General features: G+C 46.1%; 1 non-coding gene across 1 annotated transcript; it reads left to right on the top strand.

Annotated features, from left to right (window-relative positions):
• Positions 1–6223: 6223 nt before the first annotated feature.
• On the top strand, positions 6224–6386 carry LOC138568174 (U1 spliceosomal RNA). Its single transcript, XR_011302539.1, has one exon. It is a non-coding gene; the product is annotated as a U1 spliceosomal RNA (small nuclear RNA).
• The last annotated feature ends 1014 nt before the right edge of the window (positions 6387–7400 follow it).

Below are 7400 nucleotides of genomic sequence, written 5' to 3' on the forward strand. Positions count from 1 at the left end.
CCCATATTGCCAAATCACTGTGAATGCATGCAGACGTCCACGGCCAAATGATAATGATGTGTTATTTCATAGCACTTACGCTTAAGCGCTTTATGTAGAACAAATATGCAAACAATTTCACCAAACCTGTGGTGGTACTCATTTATCAACCTCAGAAGGATGAAACGCTGAGTTGGCCTTGCCGGGATTCGAACCTGCAGATCTCACATACATCACAGCAGCAGCAAGCACTCAACCCACTGAGCTATTTTACCAATTATAGTTAAATGAGCAATTACATGTCTGAATGTTTAAGAACATACTACATCAGTGATTCACCCCCTGAAGTGTGTCTAAAACAAACCTTTAAAGAGTCTAGCAATTATTGTATAGAATTCCAGAGAGACCAATTATTTGTTATTCCCTTTTTCTGATTTAGGGTCACTACTCTAACTGTTACACTAGAGGAACACCCTGTTTCTTTAAAAGGCCTGAACAAGAAAGCCAGCCACCCCAGAAACAGAGCCACATGGCGCTGGCCAGAACTCAGTAGCTTCCTTTTAGAGGTAGCAAGGGCGACCTCAGGGGTCACAAGTGCAACCCTTCGTGACCCCCAAATGACATCCCTGGGCCTGCTTGGACTTGATTACCTCTTAGACTTAAGGTTTTTGTAAATGTATGTAACATCTCTTTTCATCTAACTCCAGTAACTATCCCCACTCAGTTCTGCAGAGGGGTTTTGTTTTTATTTTTTAGGGTCGAGCAGGGGACTGCTGAACTAGCTCACCATAATGCAGCCTCTGTCTACAATACTCGATTTATACCTCTGTCTGGCTATTGTATTAGTTTAAATACATTGCTCCTGTCTTGCATGGTTACAGCCATCTAATGCCCATCGCCAACAAGGAGAAGACTTTTGCTGGACCCGCCTCTACCCACAGTCATCGTTGGTGACTAAGAAAACCCAAGCTTTCCTGTGTGAATAGTGATTTGGAGGCTGGTTTATGGCGGGAGTTTGGTTGGTTGCCCATTTTCGTCTCTAGTTGTCTCCCCCAACAGAGTGTAAAATGTTTACTGTTTAATAATGGTGGCAATAGATCAGATTTTAAAAAGTACTTTGTGAATCACTAGAAAGCTTAAGGTCCAGACAAAGGAAACCTGCAGATTCTTATGTTTTGATATCAATAAAGGGATGTGGATGCATTGAATGAGCAGAATTGCAACCAGTTAAGAATCCCTTGCAACTATAGCAGCTTAGCCTATAGCCCCGGACTGCCAGCTTTATATAATTTGAAAATCACCCAGAGTCGAATCTGTGAATGCAGTGGTAGGGAAATGTGGTGGGTTAGGCAGCATGGAAGCTTGATACCTACACTGTATTGCGGCTCGCCAAAGGAAGAAAAGATGGTGCTAATGACTTTCCCAGGAGACTGGTAGAACGGGAAGGAAGACAACTCCTCGAGACAGAGCTGATGTCTGGCCACAGATACAAAGAATGCATGAGAAAATATAGATGTTGGTGCTGGAGATCAGTAAGCATGCTGAAGCTCTAACCGATGCACCCTCTCTCTCTACTTGTGGTGTTCCCCTGGGGTCTAACCTCTCCCCCTAGCTCTTCAACTATCACCTGGCCCCTCTTGCCCACTGCATTGCTACTTTGTGATCCAATTTTCAATGTTATGCAGATGACACTCAGCTCTCTTTCATGCTCCCCTCCGCCACCTCTACTTCTTCTCTCATACGAGACTGTCTGGCCGCAATTCGGGAATGGTGTGCCGCCAATGATCTTTGCATTAATGCCAGCAAGACTGAGTTCCTCCTCATTGGGGCACCTGCTCCCTCCTGTCCTCTCTCTCTCTCTCTGGGCCTTCTTCCTGCTCCTTCCTGTTAGGCTAATAACCTTGGTGCCATCTTTGACTCAACCCTCTCCTTCTCTCCTCACATCTCTGATGTCTCCAAGAAGTCAAACCATCAGCTGCACTTCCTCAGAGGTATTCTTCCTTTTCTGACTTTCCCCAGAAGATCTCTGTCTCCAGAGCTCTGGTCCTCTTTAGGCTGGACTATTGCAATAGCCTCTTTCTAAATCTTCCTGCCTCTACCATTCAACCTTTACACCGTATCCAGAACAGGACTGCAAAGCTTGTCCTTGGCCTCAAGCCCAGGGATCGTATCTCTCAGCTCTGAAATCTCTTCACTGGCTCCCCGTGGCTGAAAGGATCAACTTCAAGATCCTATGCATTGTCCACAAGGCTTTCTGGGACCTGGGGCTGCTATACCTCCAACTTTCTCTTCCAAAACATCTTTCTTCCTGAGCTCTCCACTCATCCACCTCCAACTCTCTGATGTTTCTCCGTGCAGAGAGTTGGGGGCAGATCTATCTCCTCGACTGGGGCCTCCGTCTGGAACAGCCTCCCTGCCGCTCTCAAACTTGAGTAGAAACACCTCCGGTTCGGGAAGCAACTCAAGACCTTCCTTTTCATTTCATCTCTTCCTCTGCCCTGCTGATGCACCCGACTGCTCTGTGCACTGGTCACCCTCTGAACTCTGGCCCAGGCTTCTGCATGTCCTGTTGCCTTCGCACTGCCTCCGGGCTCCCCAGCACTTTAGGGTCTATATCTGCAACCCTACAGTCCCTACTCTCTGCACTTATGAGCCACCCGTTGGTTTCACTTGTGAGTTGACTGCACTTTCCCATGCCCACCCCCCTGTTACTTCTCCCTTCCCTTCTTCCCCGCACTTGCACGATCTGAATGACACAAGGCCTAGTAAGATCGTTATATTGTCCTCCTTTGTTTCCCCCTCCTTGTCTTGTCGCGCCTAAAAACACTTGTGTACAGTGCGTTATAAATGCCACATCATGTATCATATCACCCCAAGCTACAGGCTCAATTGTTCTCATTATCTGCTTCTCTGAATCCTGCCAGGGCCTGGGCAATAGCCTCCAGGTGGCTACTGTGACAGGGTCAGTAGCTGATCCTGTCAAGAGGTGATAGGGACCCCTCTCAACCTGGGTGGGAGGCCTATCCGGGTGGAAACCAGAGCCAGTCCTACCCCAGAGGGGGATGGTTACAGTTGGGTGGGTCTCAATCCCTGTCCCTTCTTTATGTGCCCGGGTACTTGACAACAGTACCACTCTTAATTAGTATATATCATAAAAGAAGGATAAGATGGTAAACTTTCTCTACTTGAAACCCTCTTTCTCCTCCATCAATTAGAAACCTCTGAAAGATTTTCCAGGCACTACAAGTCTTGACAACATAGACTGCGTGCAACATTCCGAATTTCAAAAAACATTCTTGTTTTATTCAAAATATAAAACATAAAAACTACCCTCACCTAACACTGCAATGCAGAGAAGGCAGGGCTGCAAGGATGCTGTCAGAGCCGTGGGCCTGGTGGTTGACAATGGCGGTGGCCCCATGGAAACAGGGACTCCGGCTGAAGATAAGATGGTGCTGCAGGGCACAGTGGTGTTGTGGGAAGCCCCCCAGCCTACAGAGCCACCCAGAAGAGGGAAAATAGGCTGTGGGTTACAGCAGTGATGATGGGTGACCCTGTAGAGGAGCAGGTGGATGCATTTTCTGTAACTCGCGCCCCCTCAATGCCGTCATACTGGAACAGCAGGAGAATAACCCTGTGTGAGACTCCATGTGTTATGCCCATGCCTCATTGAGTCTATGAGAGACAATATGCACTCAGACAACCGTATCGAAAGTACCCGTGCACTGAAAGTGTGGAAGGCTGCCGTATGGAAGGATGTCAGCACGCACCATTGGACATCATGAAGCGTTGAGTGAAATCTGATGAAGGCAGAGTGATGTCATGGGGAAGATATACAAAGCCATGCTGAAACGATATGAAAATACTTAAGAATGACGATGTGACTGAAGCGATAAGATAAACATGTACGAAATGATGAAATAATCATGAGTGCAAAAGAAGACAAAGTAACTTGCTGACCAATAAATGTAAATACGCAATAACACAAGATACATAGTAGCTTGCTATAGAGGAATATTATAACGTGGCAAGGACGGCCATAGTTAGAAAATGTATGCTGGCTCCAGGGACGTCATTTCACCAAAATGCCAGGGGTAGGGGAAGTGACATCACATGACCCTTGACAGCTGATGACATCACAGGAAATTATGTCATTTCACTCCACCCCGAAGTAATATCGCGGGAAGCGATGGAACACAAACTTTCACCCCTTGACAAAACAGGAAGTGGCATCACATAGCATTGTTCCTAAGTACACTACGAAAAATATGGTTACGATTTCACTATATTGTGATATACATTTCATACAAGAATGGATCACATTATGTATCGTTAAGATCAGTGTCTATAGGCCCATATTACTAAATTACTGTGAAGGCAAGCAGACGTCCATGGCCAAATGATAATGATGTGTTATTATATAGCACTTATGCTTAAGCATGTTATGTAGCAAAGATATACATACAATATCACCCAACCTGTGTTGGTACTCATTTATTGACCTCAGAAGGATGAAAGGCTGAGTTGAGGTGTTTATGAACAGACTAAATCAGTGACTCACACCCTGAAGTGTGCCTGAAATAAACCTTTAATGAGTTTAGCAATTATTGTATAGAATTCCAGAAAAGCACATTATTTGGTATTCCTGTTCTTTCTTATTTAGGGTCACTGCTGAAAGTGTTAAATAAAACCAGGGGTTCCACCAGTCTATTTTCTATAGGCCTGAACAAGAAGCCAGCCACTTCAGAAGCATAGCCACATAGTGCTAGCTACAGGCCAGGAGCTTGCATTAAAAATAAAAAAAGACACTACTTTTTTTTAGGGGTAGCAAGGAGAATTGAATTGCATAACATGTTGTAAATTGGCCAATGCTCCCATGTCTACTCTGCAGGGTTTGTTATATGATGTGACCCAAACTAGATCTTCAGTGATGCGTGGCAGCCACATTGCTAAAATTGCGGCCATCACTGACAGATGGGTACACTTGGCATTAGGTGGTCCCCTGGGTGCTACACTCAGACCCTAAAAAAAACATATTGGCTGATTCTGTCCGGGAACATGCCATTGTTAATCTGCCTACACATAATCATGCTCTGGAACATGCTGATCATATCCAGGAGAGAGAAAAAGTTCCAATATATAAATGTTAAATTGGGGAACTTATTGGTTTGGGACTACTTGAAATTAAAGTTCAGTACGGTCAGGTCACGGGAAATTGAGAGGGCCTGAAAGCAGACCCCAAAAGAAGATAGGAAGTGCCACTTGTGTGGTGAAAGCACACTGGAAACTGTGAAACGTGTGTTGGTACAATGTGAGTCAGTACAGATCATGAGGCGACAGGCACTCCAGGCAGCAGGCCTGGGTGGGAACCTCACGATGTAAGTCATTTGGGACCTATTTATGAGTTGGGAACATGAAGCATGTATCGTATACTTCACTGTCCTTTGGAGAAAGATGTATACATTTCTAAATATTTTAACATGAGCTGCTCATTGTTCCCTGAATTAAGCATCTTTTATTTTCTCCAGGTTATTTCCTACTCTACACTATTAGGATTTTAACATTCGTGATTTTAACCTTGATTAATATGATGTGTATTCTACTGTGACTTAAACTGGACGTTTTCTTCTTTTTATTTTAGATTGGGAGTCTGATTTGTGAAAAGTTGTAATAAACTGTAGCACAATAAAACAAAATAAATAAAATAAATTAATACATTCTTTACAGATACAATAGGCTCTGTTCCATCTATAGCAACATACGGCCTGTGCGCCACAATGCGGCCCTTCAAGCAATGTTTTGTGGCCCGCGAGGCTCAGGAGCACAGACAAAGGATTAGGGTTATATCTGTGGCGAAAAAACGTGGACCCGGCAGTTTTATTTATTTATCCAATGTTTGTCGGGTACCTGTGTCCGACAAACATTACATAAATACATTTACCGGGTCGTGGCTGAGGACTGGGTCGTGAAGGGGTGTGGGTCACCAGAGGCAGTTACAGTCCTCAGCCACGACTCGAGTAATTTATTTATTTAAGAAATGTTTGTCGGATACGTGGACCCAGCAGATGTATTTATTTATGCAATGTTTTTCGGGCACAGGTATCCGACAAACATTACATAAATAAATAAAATTACTGGGTCGTGGCTTCCGGGAGAGCTGGGGCTGGGTCAGTGCCTGCCTTCTCACGCTCGCTTAGCGTGGCTTCCAGAACTGGCCCAACCTCTGCCCTCTTCCTTGCAACTCATACTTAGCTGGCAGGGGAGAATCTGTGATCAGAAAGGCAGATCTCCCAGGGTGAGGCTCATCCATTGCACATTGGATTTGCTGACCCCTGCAATGTCCCCAAATGCGTTATACTCATCTGCATTATTTCTGGTAGTGGGGGACTGCGTTCCCCATTTCCCCTGATTCATTGGTGAAAGAAAGAAAGTTACGTGTGCGAGCCAGGTTGTTTGCACACAGAGCCCCTCGTCTTGTAGCAGAGTTTCTTTTGCTGCAGTAAAGACACCAACGCTGAGCAGCTCAGGGGTCCACAGCCCTGATGTATTGGTGAAAGAAAGAAAAAGTCACGTGTGTGAGTAGGTTGGTTGCGCACAGAGCCCCTGGTCTTGTAGCAGAATTTTGTTGCAGTCAAGAGGGCCAGCATTCACTGGAGGGGTGAAGTGCACAGGCACCTAACCCCAGACTTGTGTGCCCCATGACATCAGGTGTCCTGTTGTTCTTGAAGCCACCCTGCCCTGACTCTGTTTTCGTGCCCAGGCCCTGGGGGTCCGGGTGTGGGTGAGGTGGTTGGCTACCAGCTAACACCGCCGGCCCTGTCCGAGCACTGATCGGGCAGGGTCAGGCCCTGCCTTCACAACATTGCCATGTCCTGCTGGGGGGCACCCCACCTGAGATGCTCTTGTTAAGCGGGGTGACCTGTCGGCTCAGGAGGGCCATGGACCCGTCTGGGGCCGACAGGCCAGTGGGCACACTGCACCAGGCCTGGGGCCTGGTGGCTCGCAGCCTGGTCTGGATTTATGCAAATCTCGGGCCAAGCAGGGCCTGATGAAAGCTATACTTTTCTTACAAACTAATCTGGGGAAAAACCTCCACACCCTAGGACCCGCTTGAGCACCTCCCAAGTCCAGCACACAACCACACGCCAAATACATCTAGTTCCTATCCCTGACGTGTCTAGATCCTTCACAGTAAAACGAGCTGTAGATTACAGAAACTATTTCTCACGAGGATGGATTATTCTATAACTATAATTGTTTTTGTATAACGAGCGCAATACCGAAGACGTTTCTAAGCACGGACCTGGGATTCAAACCTGTGTTGCTTTGCGTCATCGTTTTCCTTCCAAGATGAGCGGGTTGCCACTGAGCTATACTACGGTGGATAACAAATCACTATTACAAAGGACCTGTGCTACAAT

Source organism: Ambystoma mexicanum, chromosome 2p (genome assembly GCF_040938575.1).
Source record: "Ambystoma mexicanum isolate Mex_15411 chromosome 2p, UKY_AmexF1_1, whole genome shotgun sequence".
Lineage (NCBI taxonomy): Eukaryota > Metazoa > Chordata > Amphibia > Caudata > Ambystomatidae > Ambystoma > Ambystoma mexicanum.